At 40.5% G+C, this 16,900-nt stretch overlaps 1 protein-coding gene across 2 annotated transcripts in view; it reads right to left on the bottom strand.

Moving 5' to 3' along the window:
- Positions 1-16,900, bottom strand: part of FHIT (fragile histidine triad diadenosine triphosphatase) — a 1,475,077-nt gene that overhangs the window by 1,337,708 nt on the left and 120,469 nt on the right. The window lies entirely within an intron of this gene.

The raw sequence follows: 16,900 nt of genomic DNA, 5'->3' as shown, positions 1-16,900 counted from the left end.
TGGTATATATATATATATAATGGAATATTATGCAGTCATCAAAAGGAATGAGATCTTGCCATTTGCAACGACGTGGATGGAACTGGAGGGTATTATGTTGAGTGAAATAAGTCCAACAGAGAAAGACATGTATCATATGATCTCACTGATATGAGGAATTCTTAATTGCAGGAAACAAACTGAGGGTTGCTGGAGTGGGGGGTGGGGTGGGAGGGATGGGGTGACTGGGTGATAGACACTGGGGAGGGTATGTGCTCTGGTAAGCGCTGTGAATTGTGCAAGACTGTTGAATCTCAGATCTGTACCTCTGAAACAAATAATGCAATATATGTTAAGAAAAAAAAGAAGAAGAAGAAGGTAGCGGGAGGGGAAGAATGAAGCGGGGGAAATCGGAGGGGTAGACGAACCATGAGAGACGATGGACTCTGAAAAACAAACAGGGTTCTAGAGGGGAGGGGGGTGGGAGGATGGGTTAGCCTGGTGGTGGGTATTGAGGAGGGCACATTCTGCATGGAGCACTGGGTGTTATGCACAAACAATGAATCATGGAACACTTCATCTAAAACTAATGATGTAATGTATGGGGATTAACATAAGAATAATAAATAAATAAATAAATAAAATATGGAAAATTAAGCCAACAAAAATTGAGTATTAAATTTCCCCAAAGTACAATGTTATCCCCATCTCATTTCCACATTCAAAATAAAGAAAACAATCAACCAGGAATATAGTATCTTTGGAGCAAAACTATGTCTCTATATTACAATGCAGAGCTTAAGAGTATCATCTTTCTTTGGAGTGTGACAACCTGGATTCAGATTGTTGCTATGTCACTTTCCAGATACATGACTTTAAGCAACGTTCTCAGCCTCGCCTTTCCAACCTATAAAATGGTGATAATGAAAATATCCATTTGATTGTATTTTGTAATTATATAATAAATGTTATTTTGTATGCGAAGTGTTTAATACAGTGGTCAGATCATAGAAAGTTCTCTATAAACAAAAGCTACTGTGATTACAATGATGCTTATGATGACAATGATGATGAAAATAATAATGCTCTATAGCATCTGGTAAAATACTAAATCATTCAATCAAGCACACACACACATACATACTGGCACACACACAATTAAATATGATCATAATTACCACCAAGTGGATGCAACCCTTATCACTTGCTTTACAGATTTAATAAAGAATAAGTTTATTTGGGGTGGCTCAGTCGGTTAAGCGTCTGCCTTTGGCTCAGATAATGATCCCAGGGTCCTTGGAGTGAGCCCCATGTTGGCCTCCCTGGTCAGCGGGGAGCCTGCTTCTCCCTCTCCCCACTGCTCCTGCTCTCTCTCTCTATCTCTCTCTCTCAAATAAATAAATAAAATCTTTTAAAAAAAGAATTAAGTTTATTTGATTTCTCTATTGGGTAAGTTTGGTGGCAAGAAATACAGACTAAGTCTAGCAAGTCTGCTCAAAGATAAGAGGAAGGATACCGTAGTACTTCACAAAATTAAAGGAAGAATTGAATAACCAAGCTTTATGAAAAACAGGAATCAAGGTATCTCCAGAAGACTGGGAGGCAGCAGCTTCAAAACCTCTCTCTAGAGCACTGCCATAAGGGACTATAATACCATCAGTACTAATTTTTTCTCTCAGTTCAAAATTCCGAATTCTTAAGAGAGATCAACTGACTGGCAAAACATAGTCATATGCCTACCCTTAAACCAGTCATCTCTATCCCAGTAATGGGGTCAAATATCAAACTCTCAGTTGCTTGAATCAGGAGGCAGTTCCCAGAGAAGGGTTTTGTTTTGGAGCCAGAAGTCAGTCTCTTTTTTTTTTTTTTAAAGATTTTTTTTATTTATTTATCTGAGACAGAGAGAATGAGAGAGACAGAGAGCACATGAGAGGGGGGAGGGTCAGAGGGAGAAGCAGGCTCCCTGTGGAGCAGGGAGCCCGATGCGGGACCCGATCCCGGGACTCCAGGATCATGACCTGAGCCGAAGGCAGTCGCTTAACCAACTGAGCCACCCAGGCGCCCTGGAGCCAGAAGTCAGAACAAGAAGTACTACTATAGGGATAGTAGTCATAGGGATCCTATCTAAGATAAGCTTTCTCTAAAAGAAGCCATTTTGTTCTACTCTTTGCCCATCCAAAGCAGTAGTGTCCAAGTTATGCACCATTACCTGCTCGGGAGGGCGTTAATTACAAATTAAATATAATTGAATTGTTGAATTTGCTTTCAAGTCCTCTAAATAGAATAACGACATGCTACCTTGTAGAGCCAATTTTGCAAATCAAAGCTGGGTCCCTTGCTTCCTATGATGACAGAAAGTCTTTATGAGATTTTGAAAGTGTAGAGACATACTTCTTAAAAATTTAATAATGCCAGACAACAAAATTTGGGAGAAAAATCTATTGGAAACTGTGATCCATAGAAGCCATTAAAGACACCATGCAAGGGAATATAAGATATTCACCAATGCCAAAATCATAATAAAAACCCTGGTTTCAAAATTCCTCTCTACTCCTCTAACACAAATTGTTAGCCACCTAAAAGTCTGGGAAAGAACTATGAAATACAATTAACGTATTCTATAGCAAAAGGGAGACTTATCCTCTTACACCCGCCAAAAAGACATCAAAGAAACTCTAAGTATGGCTGGGCTACAAAGGGCTAAAATGTACTACAACTGGGGGATGGCTGAGAGTCATGGACACTAGGGAATGTCAGCAAAAGAAGAAGAAACAGAAGCCTGGGATGGGAAAGGAGAAGGAATCCCATGTACAATATAATTGGCATCAGTGTATATACCCCTAGTTTACTATTATGTCATTATTTTCTATTGGGAATATTTACTGAACCTGTGGTTCTAAAACAATTCCTGAGCCAAACAAAACAAAAAACTTTCATTCAATCCTTGGAAGGCTGATAGAAGACTTCCAAAGGGGCAGTAGACAGCATAGTGTGAAAGGTTCTTGGGTCAGACTATTGGATCCATTCTCTAGCTCAATGATTTATGAGCCATGTGACCTTTGGAGGTGACTTTACCTTTTGAGGCTCAGTTCTCACATCTAAAATAAGAATAGTATTTTTGTTTATACCTCATTTAGGTGGTTGTGAGCATAAAATGAGCCAACAACTATAAAAGACTTATCAGGGTACTGCCACTTCACGAATATTTGTTGTTGTTACTGTTGTTTTTACTACTGCCCTTATTTCATTCTTTAATAGATATTTGCTACATTCACTATATGTAGCCTTTTTGCCTTCACCACTCCGGAAGAATTACCTTAAAAACACAGACAGCAGTCTGAGTCACCAGGTTTTTACTTGACCAATCAGAACATGAAAACAAAATAAAAAAATCATTCATAATCCTCATCATTTTAATTTTAATTCATTTTAATGTTCATTTTAATTCCCCCAAACGAGAGGAAGCACAGAATCTCAGAATAGAAGATAATTCACTATGCCACAGACAGAGAAAAACAACAGAGGTCCCATAGATTAGCACCAGGGCACCACTGTGCAAACATCCTATGGGGCAGCTGAAAGCCAATAAATAAGGCAACAGTGTGGAACATGTCCTGCACTTTCATACTGTGCTCTTTGGCTCATGCTACTTCCTCCACCAGGAATACCTTTTCTGCGTTTCTACATGTCCACAGAGCTACACTTTTTCTGAGCCCCAGAAGCCGAACCTCCCCGAGAGAGAGCTGCCTGATCCTCTCAGCTGGAAGCATGAAATGCTTCCTCTCAATTCTAGCATCAAGTCCTCTTTGATCCTCTAATGACACTGTCCACAAGGCAGTTTAGAAGTGTGTCTATCCCTGGTGCCAGGCTGGCTCAGTTAGTAGAACAAGTGAGTCTTGATCTCAAGGTTGTGAGTTCAAGTCCCACACTGGGTGTGGAGCCTACTGTATAAATAAATAAATAAATAAATAAATAAATAAATAAATAAATAAAGTGAGTTTTCACAGTCATGCTTTGAAGTCCTATATACTTGCTAAATTTAACTTGGGCTTTCTGACAGCCACTACAAAGAAACAATCAGTTCCATGATTCATAAAGTTAAAAAAAATAGTCTATTAAAAGAAAAAAAATATGTGTATCCATCCACTACACTTAAGGATTAAACCAAGGACTAGACGCAAAGCTGACTCATTTCAGCAAGGCTCACAGTGCCTAATGGATCTATACATAATATGCAATTCACACATGCTTGTAGAATGACTCTATTTGCTACCTGGAGCCAGCAAACCACTCCTGAAACAGTTTATGTAGTTCTAAGCCCAGCAATGAGAAATGGATTTTGATAGATAGGAGTATGCATATTTTAGAGTACATAATCAGGCAACTCAACATTTATTCATCTATTGATCAACAGGTAAACAAAATCTGGTATATACATACAATGGAATATACTGAACCTTAAAAAGGAAGGAAATTTTGATATATACTACAACCTGGTTGAACCTTGAAGACGTTATATTGAGTGAAATAAGCCAGTCACAAAAGGACAAATATTGTATGATTCTACACATATGAAGTTCCTAGAGTAGTCAATTTATAGAGGCAGAAAGTAGAATGGTGGTTGCAATGGGCTGCAGGAAGGGTGTAATGGGGACTTATTGTTGAATTGATACAGAGTTTCAATTAAGAAGATAAAGAGATGGAAAGTGGTAAGGGTTGCACAGCAATATGAAGGTACTTAATGCCACAGAACTATAGAAATGGTTGAAATGGTAAAGGTTATGTTACATAGATGTTACCACAATAAAAAAATTTTTCATAATTTTTAAAAAATTGTCAACACTAAAAAAACAATCTGATTAAAAAATGGGCAGAGGACCTGAATGGACATTTTTTCAAAGAAGACACACAAATGGCCAACAGATACATAAAGAATGGTCAACATCACTAAGCATCAGGGAAATGCAAATCAAAACCACAATGAGATATCACCTCATATCAGTCAGAATGGCTAAAATAAAAAACACAAGGAATAACCAGTGTTGGTCAGGCTGTAGGGAAACAGGAACTCTCATGTACTGCTGGTGGGAATGCAAACTGGTATAGCTGCTGTGCAAAACGGTGTGGAGGTTTCTCAAAGACTTAAAAATAGAAATACCATACGATCCAATAATTTCACTACTGTATATTTACTCAAAGAAAACAAAAACACTAATTTGAAAAGATATATGCACCCCTACATATATAATAGAACATTATGCAGCCATAAGAAAGGATGAAATCTTACCATTTGCAACAACACAGATGGACCAAGAGGGTATTATGTTAGTGAAATAAGTCAGACTGAGAAAGACAAACACCATATGATTTCACTCATATGTAGAATCTAAAAAACAAAATAAATGAATAAACAAGCAGAAAGCAGAATCAGACCCATAAATGAAGAGAACAAACTGATGGTTGCTAGAGGGGAGGAATGGGGGCAATGGGCAAAATGGATGAAGGGGAGTGGGACATACAGGCTTCCAGTTATGGAATGAAGAAGTCACAGGAATAAAGAGTAGAGCGTAGCGGAAATAGTCAATGATATTGTAATAGTGTTGTATAGTAAGAGATGGTAGCTACACTTGCGGTGAGCATAGCATAACACAGAGATGTTGAATCACTATGTTGTACACTCGAAACTACGGTAACATTGTATGTCAACCACTCAAATAAAAGAAATTTTAATAAAATAATTTTTTTGAATTTAAGCACATAATCAGAAAAAACAGAAAGAATAGTTACAGGGGTGGAGACCGTAGTTCTGGGGTAAGGAGAGACAAGAAGGGGCACTATGACAACAGTTGTCAACTGAAAGATCCATTGTGCATAAAGAGGCTCCATCTTTTTCTACTCAGGCTCCAAATCATCCCCATATAACCAATGAGTAAAAGAAGCTACAAGTACAGAGATTTCAATTTGACATAAGAACTTTCAACAGTGCTGCCCAAAGACAAAAGGGATTATTATTATAAATAATAAGTTCCACTTCACTGTAAGTATTCAAGTATAAATGGAATATTCCTTTGGCAGAAATCTTCAGAGGGGCGCCTGGGTGGCTCAGTCAGCTAAGCATCCAACTCTTGATTTTGGCTCAGGTCATGATCTTGGGGTTGTGAGATTGAGCCCCACATCGGACTCCTGCACTTGGTGTGGAGTCTGTTTGGGATTCTCTCTCTCCCTCTGCCTCTGCCTCCCCCCCCCACACCCCGCCGCCGATCATTCTCTCTCTCTCAAAATAAAGAAATAAAATCTTTAAAAAAAAAAAAAAGAAATCTTTAGAGAAACAAGTACAGACAAAGGCTGGACTAAATCAGTGGTTCCTAAAAACCAGGTAAAAGGCTGACACCAATCCATGATGAAGTTTTCATTCATTGGTAACAAAATGACAAAAACAAAGACAAAACTGTGAGGTTTTTATAAAGCTAAACATACTTGATAATTTAAATTGTAAGATTATGCCTTCTACTCTTTTAGTATCCAAATGGCCTATTTTTTCTGAAAGAATACTAAATGATAGTTTTCTCATTCAGATACTTTTTTAGGGGGCAAAACTAGAAGTTGACAAAGTAAAGTCAGTCCTTAATTTTAGGGCGTAAGGTTTTACTAGTCTCAAAGTCTGAGAATCACTTGGACAGGTACCTCTTAAGACCCTTTGAAAATTCCAGGAACTCACGTTTGCAGCCAAGGATTGTTATCAAAGCCAATTTTGTTGTTCACTCTTACCATATTTCAGTTGAATGTACAAGAAGTACTGCCCCTCTCAGACAGATTTTCCCCAAGGATTCCACCTTCATCTGAAAGGCTTGGAATGATAGAGGAATTGAGGAGATTCCCAATCTGTCAGGGACTTCTATCACATGAAAAGAGAGAGAGTTCTGCTTTAGAGAGTTTATCCAAATTCACCACATAGCCAATGGGTAAAATTCCAGATGGCATTGGCCTCTCAATGGACAGGTACATTTTACTGTGCAGTTGCATTCAGGAGAAAGAGTATATACGTATGTGTGGCTGAAAGAGTGAGTGTGTGTGTGTGTGTGTGTGTGTGTGTGTGTGTGTACACAGAGATAAAGAGGAGGGGAATATGAATGGATGGATATAGGCACCAATGATAATAACAAGGAAGTAGATGACATATTTAGAATTACATCAAAGAACCATTTAATGATAAACAAAAATAAGGTGTGAAGCCCATTACTACTGATATCTATCACCAGCAACAATGGTTTGTCTATGGTATTCCTTTCTTTTCCCTTTTTTCTTTTAATTTTTTGTCACTCATTTTTAAATCAACAGGAAAAATGTGAAAGTACCAAATTATCTTATTGTCAGGAACCAAAAGAAGAAAGAGGCACTGATAACACCGTTCCATACCAAACCCCCGGAGCTTTCTGATTTTGCTACTTATGCTTTCTCTGGCAACGTCTCCATTTGGATCCCGCTGAAAACACTTCTCTTTCTGTCACTCACAATCTGTCAAGACAGCATTATCTTCTGTGGTTTAAAAACAGAAACTCCATTTAACTTGGTATTTGATAAAGACATTTCATTCATGTCCCGTTTTAACTAACAATAATTATTCTAATTTGCCACACGGAGGCAAGAGAAAAGCATTTACCTTTTGCAGCTTGTTTTGCATTGTGGAACACGTGGAGGAGAAATGGTCCCCTCTTGAGATTGAAAAATATCTTATGAAGTCAAAAATGGACCTAACATGAATGTATGCTTTCAGTATGTCCTCGCTGTATTTTAATTAGTGTAGTGGATAGGAGTTTGGGCTCTCAAATCACACTTGGGTTCAAATCCTGACTTTGCCACTTATTATGACCTTAAGCAAGACAGAAAAGCTCCTAGAATTCAAAGTAAAGTTAGGGGCACTTGAGTGGCTCAGTCAGTTGAGTGTCTGACTCTTGATTTCAGCTCAGGTCATCATCTCAGGGTTATGAGATCGAGCCCTGCATCAGGCTCTGTGCTAAGTGTGGAGTCTGCTTGAAATTCTCTCTTCCTCTCCCTCTTTAAAAAAAGAAACAAAGAAAGAAAAAACCGAAGTAAAACTAGAACAATGTTAGAAGCCATAGAAACCAGGTCACTAGGAATAACAGGCAGTCCGTTCTTCTAGACACCACCGTCAGGAAGAATCAGCAGCAACGATTTTTCCATCCTGGGGTCAAAGTACGCAAGATTCAGAATCCCTGGATCCCTGGAGAGTGAGCCAGAAAGACCTACCATGGTCACATTACCACCTCTTGGCTACAGGAGAGCGAGGTGTTGGAGTAACAGCTCAATAATACCGCATACGGTGTAAAAGTTTGTTCCCCAGGGGAAAACCCACAGGTCCAAAGCAGGAGGGTACAGATACTGAGCAGGTACAAATATCAAATGCCCACCTCATCCTAAGAACCTACTACATCAAGCCCAATTAAGGCTGCACCCTCTTCTCTCTTTATCAGCTTCTTCTAATATATGTTATTTTAATATGTTATTAACTTGTAAAGTTATTGTTAAAATGCATTTTGAGAAAAATAACAAGTCCCAGAGCTCTCAAATGCACATGTTCCCTTTTAAAAACTATGCTGCTTGTCAAAAAGAAATTATTTTGTTGAAAACTTTCCTATTAGAATTTCCAAGAAATCAATTGCCTTTATGGTCAAGTTATTTAGCAATGATTTGTGCTGTTAACAAGCACAGGAAGCACCCACTGAAAAATGGGCCGAAAGATGACTTAGAGAAGTAGCTGTCCCCTTATAAAGAAATTATTTTAATTTTTTGTTCAAGAAGACGAGATTTATGCTCAGAAATTAGGCTCAAAGCAAGATGTTGCTTCGATCTTTTTTGTTGTTGTTGATGTTGATATTTTAGTGAGAAAGGATTAACAATAAAAAGCAGTGGTATAAAAAGAATAATAATAAATGATCGAGAAATATGATGACCCACAATTCCATTAAAATTTTCTTCCAGCTTACTAGCTGAACAAATCCCAAACAATGGAAATACTTGGGTTCTGATTAATTTGGAGCTCCCAACAACTAAGTAGTTTGGTGAAAACATTTCTCATAAAGCCCAGGGCTCCAGAGGCACACAGAGCTAAGACAAATGTCAGCTCCACCCTTAGCAGCTGTGTGACTCTGGGCAAGTTACTAATCCTGAAACATGCAGGCCTCGCTCACCTATGACATAAAGTAAATAAGATGATGGGACACTGTGCGGGTTTATTGAGATAATGCAGGGAACGTGTTTGACACTCTATCTGGCACATTGTAAGCCCTCAGTGGTCATGTGAATACTTATATGCATGAGTGTTGGTGGGGGAGAGAGAAAAAGAGATGGTTCTCAACAGACAGTGATTCTGCTCCCCAGAGGGCATCTGGCAATGTCTGGAGACATCTGTGGTTGTCACACCTTGGGAGGGGTTGGGAGGCAGGTTCTTCCAACAGCCAGTGCATAGCACAGAGTCCAGGGATAGAGCTAAACATTCTACAATGTACAGCGCAGCCTGCCTCTCCCCACCCCCGCTGCCCCCAACAGAATGGTTTGAAACAAAATGTCAATATGCCCAGGTTGGGAAACAGAGGAGAGAGAGAAGCAATGGGATATAATGCATGACCTGTAAAGGATTTGCAAGGGGAGGTACATTCAGAGCCAGGACAAGAAGGGGAATGAGAGCGGCAGATTTAGAATTAGATTTAGAATTAGGCTTCTGCCTCACATGAGCTCATGAGTCAAGTGCCTTGGAGCCTCGGGATCCTCATTTGTTTTTTTTTGTTTTTTGTTTTTTGTTTTTTAAGATTTTATTTATTTATTTGAGAGAGAGAATGAGAGAGAGAGAGCATGAGAGGGGGGAGGGTCAGAGGGAAGCAGACTCCCTGCTGAGCAGGGAACCCGACGTGGGACTCGATCCCAGGACCCTGGAATCATGACCTGAGCCAAAGGCAGCCACTTAAATGACTGAGCCACCCAGGCACCCCTCCAAAAATTATTAAAGCATTATACATATATACATATTATATATTTTTACATATATATAACATATTTTACATGCACACACATATATACATATGCATGTATATGTATTTGTCTCCGAAGAGGGTCCAAAACTGGTTAAAGACCACTGGGTTAAAGGTATACAGACAATCCCATGGTTCGACTTGCAATTTTTCAACTTCACAGTGGTGTGAAAGCAGTATACATTAAGGAGAAACCGTACTTCAAATTTTGAATCTGGATCTTTTCCCAGGCTGGTGCTATGCATAGGATCCTCTCTTGTGATTGCTGGGCAGCCCTGCAATCACAAGGGTCAACAAGCAACACACTTATAACCATTCTGTACCCACACAACCATGCTGTTTTCCACTTGCAGTACAGTACTCAATAAATTACATGAGATGTTCAAAACTAGGCTTGGTGTTAGATGACTGTGGCCACCTGTAGGCTAATATAACTGGTCTGGGCTTGTTACGGTGGGCTAGGCTAAGCTCTGATGTTCAGTAGGTGAGGTGTATTAAATGCATTTTCAACTTACAGTATGTTCAGCTTATGGTGGGTTTCTCAGGACGTAAGCCCATTATAAGTCAAGGGAGATCTGCACACTTTTCAATAGAAAATAATAACTAGGATGCAGAATTTCTGAACAGGTCATTATAATGTGAAAGAGACAGTACTTGGGACTAAGAACTCAGATGTGGGAGTCTGAATTCTGCCTCTGTCACTAACTGGTAGGGCAATCTTGGAGAGCAAGTGAACTCAACTCTTTGAGTCTCACCTGCCAGGTTAGAGTGCTCACAGTATCGCCTAAAAGGATCTCATGAGTAAAATGAGACAATTGGTGGGAAGAGCCAAGATGTCCATCGACAGATGAATGGATAAAGAAGATGTGGTATATATATACAATGGAATATTATGCAGCCATCAAAAGGAATGAGATCTTGCCATTTGCAACGACGTGGATGGACTGGAGGGTGTTATGCTGAGCGAAATAAGTCAATCACAGAAAGACGTGTATCATATGACCTCACTGATATGAGGAATTCTTAATCTCAGGAAACAAACTGAGGGTTGCTGGCGTGGTGGGGGGGTGGGAGGGTTGGGGTGGCTGGGTGATAGACATTGGGAGGGTATGTGCTATGGTGAGTGCTGTGAATTATGCAAGACTGTTGAATCACAGATCTGTACCTCTGAAACAAATAATACAATATATGTTAAAAAAAAAAAAAAAGAAGAAGAAGAAGAAGATAGCAGGAGGGGAAGAATGAAGGGGGGGAAGTCAGAGGGGGAGACAAACCATAAGAGACGATGGACTCTGAAAAACAAACTGAGGGTTCTAGAGGGGAGGTGGGTTGGGGGATGGGTTAACCTGGTGATGGGTATTAAAGAGGGCACGTGCTGCATGGAGCACTGGGTATTATACACAAACAATGAATCATGGAACACTACATCAAAAACTAAAGATGTAATGTATGGTGATTAACATAACAATAAATTTTTTTTTTTTAAATGAGACAATCGGTGTAAGGTAAGTTTAGCCCAGCTCCCAGCACACAGTACCTGCTCACTAAGTCAGCTTGCAGGGTGATGGTTTTGCATAGATTGTTTTATGCCCAGATGGTGGTAGATGGCTTGCGCCTTGAGCCTTTTCTAATTCCATATGACATACACTATCAGAAAAATTGCAGGGATTCTCCAATTGTATCATCCATCTACTACCCGCCCAGCCGGAGGACTCTGATACTGATGCATCCTCTATAATATTATCTGTACTATCAGAAAGTAGACAGGAGAAGTAGCTATAAATCTGACGACAAAGCCTCCTTTAACATGTGAAAGCCTCATTCAAACTTCTCTCCTCTGATGATCCCCTAGGGGACTCCCCTGAGATTTCCAAAGAAGCTTCCCCCTGCCCAACAATCTAACCACAAAGAGAGACTCTAGGATGTGCCCATGCATTACACAGCAAAACAACCTAACATTCTTCCTCATCCACCCATTTCCCCAACCTTCCAGTAGCTGCTGAAAGAAACAACAAAACAAAAACACAAAAACTGTCATCTCCTCAGCCTCTCCTTCTGTCACACCCTCACCCCAGATCCCCCCAGCACCATCCAGCATCCTTCCTGCCCCTATATTTACTGTGTTTATGACACCTCTCCCCTCTTTACAGAGTAAAGTAGATTCTGGCCTGAATGCCCTTCTCTCTTTTGAAGCAATCCCCTGGAGTTTGGGTTAATAAATTCTCCATCTCATTCCACAGGGAAGCCCACCACAAGAAATTCCTCCATCCTTAGGTATATGCCCACTTAACCTTCTTCCAGGGGCTACAGGTAGAGAAACCTCCAAGCTTTTCTTACCCCAGCACAGTACTGAAGAAACAAAGACTTCATCTGTTCTCTACCTGGCTTGCAGGGCAAAATCAGTATTAATCAGAGGTGCCCTTTCTGCTACTGACAGATAAAGTAGATGCGCTTATAACCCAGAGCTGCTTGCCAAACCCACAGGGCTTTAAATCTTTTCCAAATAAACTGCAATTTGTAAAGAAACCCCCTAAATGATGTTGTGCAGGGAAGTTAAAGCAGGCACGGAAGGATGGAGTAACATTTCACCATCTGCCTGGGATAATAATAATACTTCCGCCTTGCAAAATGTCTAATTGATTGTGCGATAGAAGCACAAAGATCCTGCCATAATCTAACAAAGATTATTCCTAAATTATACCTTTACAGAGGAAGAGCACTAAGGTCAGTGCTCCTAAGAACCAATTTTGAACATATGAACTTTCTGGTGGCAGAATGATAAGAGCCTTGGGACACAGTTGGGCAAGATGGAACCAGTTCACTTCAGTGAACTAAGCACTTCCAGTTGCTTAGAGCAATGTCAAGTTTGGTCCACATAGCAAGCAGAGGGTAGCGAGTAAGTGTAAGACAGTGCTTCCCACTGGTGGAATAGAAAATGCCTTAAGGTGGTTCGGATGGACCTCTCTCCAGGTTTCCTGTGGAGAAGCCTGGGCTGCTTTTCTCTCCACGGTGTTGAGCTGAGGGAGTCATGTAACAGAAGGGCTTGGGAAGAGTGAGCTGGAAAAAGCAGGTTTCATTTCACAGGTTTCTTAAACTACCTTTTCCATAGGAAGTACCTGGACAAGCACTCCTGACCTGAGCCAATAAGGTGACTTACTGTAATGCCTCTTGCCCAGGTCCCCATAATCAAAGGACCACCAACCAGTATTAAAAAGTTAAATAAGGGGTGCCTGAGTGGTGCAGTTGGCTAACGATCCGACTCCTTGGTTTCGCCTCAGGTCATGATCTCAGGATCATGAGGTGGAGCCCTGAGATTGAGCCCTGCAATCAAGCCCCACTTGGGGCTCTGTGTTCAGTGTGGAGTCTGCTTAAGACATCTCTCCCTCTACCCCTCCCCCGCTTTCTCTCTCTCTCTAAAATAATAAATAAATTTTAAAAATCTTTTAAAAAATAAAAAAGTTAAATTACAACATTTTTAAAAATTATTATGGATATTTTTCTATATATACAGTATATCTGATATATGCACAATATATTCATATATATTCCATATATAGTTTTATATGTATATATGTTAAGATTATTGGTACAGATTAGTATCAAATCTCCAGGGAAAAAAAAAAAATCTTTTCGTCTTGTTCTTTTTTTTTTTTTTTTAAAGATTTTATTTATTTATTTGAGAGAGAGAGAATGAGAGAGAGAGAGCATGAGGGGGGGAGGGTCAGAGGGAGAAGCAGACTCCCCGCTGAGCAGGGAGCCCGATGCGGGACTCGATCCCGGGACTCCAGGATCATGACCTGAGCCGAAGGCAGTCGCTTAACCAACTGAGCCACCCAGGCGCCCTTCGTCTTGTTCTTTAAACTAAGTGGCAAGGAGCTAAATATCACCTTATTGATAGCTGATCAATAACAGTCTCACTCTGCTCCCAGGGAAACCTATTTTCCAGTCTGTACACTAGATTGATACTTCATTATCTTTAATTTTCAATTTTAAAATATGAAATAATGTGGCCTTATTTTCACCATATATATGACCTTATTATCATTATTGTATATATATTATTACTATGTATCTATATATTATTCCTCTATATGCTAGTTTTCCATTCATGGTGGGGGTTCACCAATCCTGTTTTAAAAAAATTAAGTAAACAGAAGTGAGTCAATTTAAAGGAGAATATTACAATAACAATCAACAAAGTGCTCCAAGGACTTGTCACAAAGCTCTTCCCTAACCCCAGCTCATCCCTCCCCACCGACTACCTATTTTTCCTCAAAGGCATGGGTTTGGGTGAATGGGCTTTGAGACTACCCTTTCCTCTTTATCCTGATCCTCACTTGGGATCTTTGCATCCAGCTTATCAACATGTTTGGGAAAAGGTTGTCTGCGCTGAGAAGGTCAGGTTCTCTCTTACCAAAGATTAGCAGAAAAAAGCAAAACAATGAACCAATCTGAAGGTCCTTCCAGACTCCCACAACCTTTGGGTTTTAACAAGGCAAAAGGTAGCCAAATCTCCCACAATTAAAAATTTGTTCTTTTTGCCTTTTCCAGTGATCTTAAATGGCTCTGCAAGAAAATGTTCCAATTAACCAGAAAGAAGGGAAGATTTCCCATATGGAGAAGTCTTAGTGTTTTCTTTTTAGCTTTGAAATCCCCTATTTATTAGCAGTATGTCCTTGGGCAAGTCATCCTGAGCCTGAATTTCTGTACCTAACAAATGAGGACCTACTTCCCACGGAGACAATGGGCATTAGGCATGTAGCCTAGGTTCAGGCACACGGCGAAGTGCTCAAGAAGAGCTATTATGATTATTATTATCATTCTAATCATTAACAATGTTCATTGAGCCACTTAGTGATAGTGATTTTCATTCTAATAGGAGCTTCCTGCTTTCAAAACAGTGCTGTTCCTTAGTAATCATTTACCTTAATTCTGGGCTACAACTTAAGACTTCTTTAGGCATCTTTTCAGTCAACAATCATTCAACACATACTTCCTAGAGCCACTGTTTTGGGCACGGGAGAAACAGCACTGAACCGGACAGAGCCAAGTCCTCGCCCTGTGGCTCACACTCTGGTGGGGGAAACAGTACACATCATAAATGAATGTCAATTATAGGACATTGGCAGTGATGAATGCTAGAGAAAAAAATGGATTTTGACCTGGCAAAGGCCTTGCCCATTAAGGTAAAGTTCCTATCTCTTCTGAAGCACTCGGTGTTTTGTATCATATAATTCATTAAGATCTTTAGATGTTAACCATCTGATCTTTGCACCAATGGCCTCCTTGGTGTGATTTCAAAGGCAAGTGCTCAAAAAGGAAAAAGAGAAAATATTTCCTCTGCCTACTTGCTGATGCCTCAAATCCCTCCAAGAGGGGAGAGATGGGACAAAAAGGTGTTTTTTTGTGGCAGCCAAGCTAGGCTATCAAACACTAGGCTCAGATGGGATGCCACTCTTAGTCTTTGGGGTGGCAGGTATTACCAAGTTTTCCTCTTCCCTGCTGAGCCTGGAAGCAGCTTTACAAACCCTCTCAGCACAGTTCTCTAGGCAACACTGTCAATGATTCAAGTTAGCATAAAAGTGAAATCTGTGTGTCATCAAAGAGTTTGAAGTAAGGTTTAAATATAAATACACCTAGGAGAAATATCATACTTACTTGAAATCACATGAAGTACAGAGGGACTGGCCCTCTCCCCAGATGACATTTTATCTGGGGTGGGTAATAGCTAAGAAGAAAGTCATAGGTGATTGGGGGTGGGGGGGATGCACAAAGGAGAGGGGAGGACATATTTTACAACCCCATGCGCATTTGTGTCTGGATGTGTGTCATAGGCATTTCCACACACCCTCTGATTTGAAGGAAGACCCTCCAGTATGTACCATGCTTTCATACAGTTCCACAGCTGAGCCCACAAATTATAGTGTTCCCAAAAGTCAGCTCTGTTCTTCCAGTTGTACAAGCCAACCATGTTGGAGCTCACTGGCACATCCTTTTGGCTGGACCTTTAAAAGATGATCAGAATCCAACCATTTCTTGGCAACTCCACCTCTACTTCCCAAGTCAAGTCATCACCATGTCTTGGCTGGATGGCTGTAATATTTCCCCACCAGTCTCAGCTTCTGCCCATGCTCCTGTACTGTCTATTCCCACTCAAGAACCTCTTAAGCCCAAGTCTGATCACATCCCTCTTCCGGCCAAAAACCTGTGTCTTCTCACCTCCCCCATCTACAAGGTCCTTCCAGCTCTTGTCCCTAACTATCTTTCAGGCCTCTATAACTATCACTCTTTCTTCCAGCCCCATAGGCCTCCTTCCTCCTCCAATGGATCTGGTATGTTTCTATCTCAGGACCGTTGCACTTGCTGCTCTCTCTACCTCAGATACTTTTTCTCCAGTCATATGGCTACTCCCTGACTGTAGTCACATCTTTGATACAACCCTGAAAGGCCCTCATAGATCATCCTATCTAAAAGAGCACACAATGAGGCACCTGAGTGGCTCAGTCAGTTAATCCTCTGACTCTTGATTTCGGCTCAAGTCATGATCTCAGGGTCGTGAGATCGAAGCTTGGGTTCAGCACTCAGCCGGAAGTCAGCTTGAGATTCTCTCTCCCTCTCCCTCTGCCCCTCCTCCCACTTATGTGCTCGCTCTCTCTCTCAAATAAATAAATAAATCTTTTCTAAAAATAAAATAAAAGAACACACAAGCCAGCCCCACATCCACCCCTTCACTCTCTTCACCTCACCCTGCTTGATAATTCCTCATGGCCCTTATCACTACCTGGCATAATCCTTCCTCCCTCCCTCCTTCCCTCCCTCCCTCCCATCACTATCTACCCCCAGTAGAATATAAACTCCATCAGAGTCAGGGCATG

This window comes from Neomonachus schauinslandi, chromosome 1 (genome assembly GCF_002201575.2).
Source record: "Neomonachus schauinslandi chromosome 1, ASM220157v2, whole genome shotgun sequence".
NCBI lineage: Eukaryota > Metazoa > Chordata > Mammalia > Carnivora > Phocidae > Neomonachus > Neomonachus schauinslandi.
This window is presented reverse-complemented; position numbering and strand designations above follow the sequence as displayed.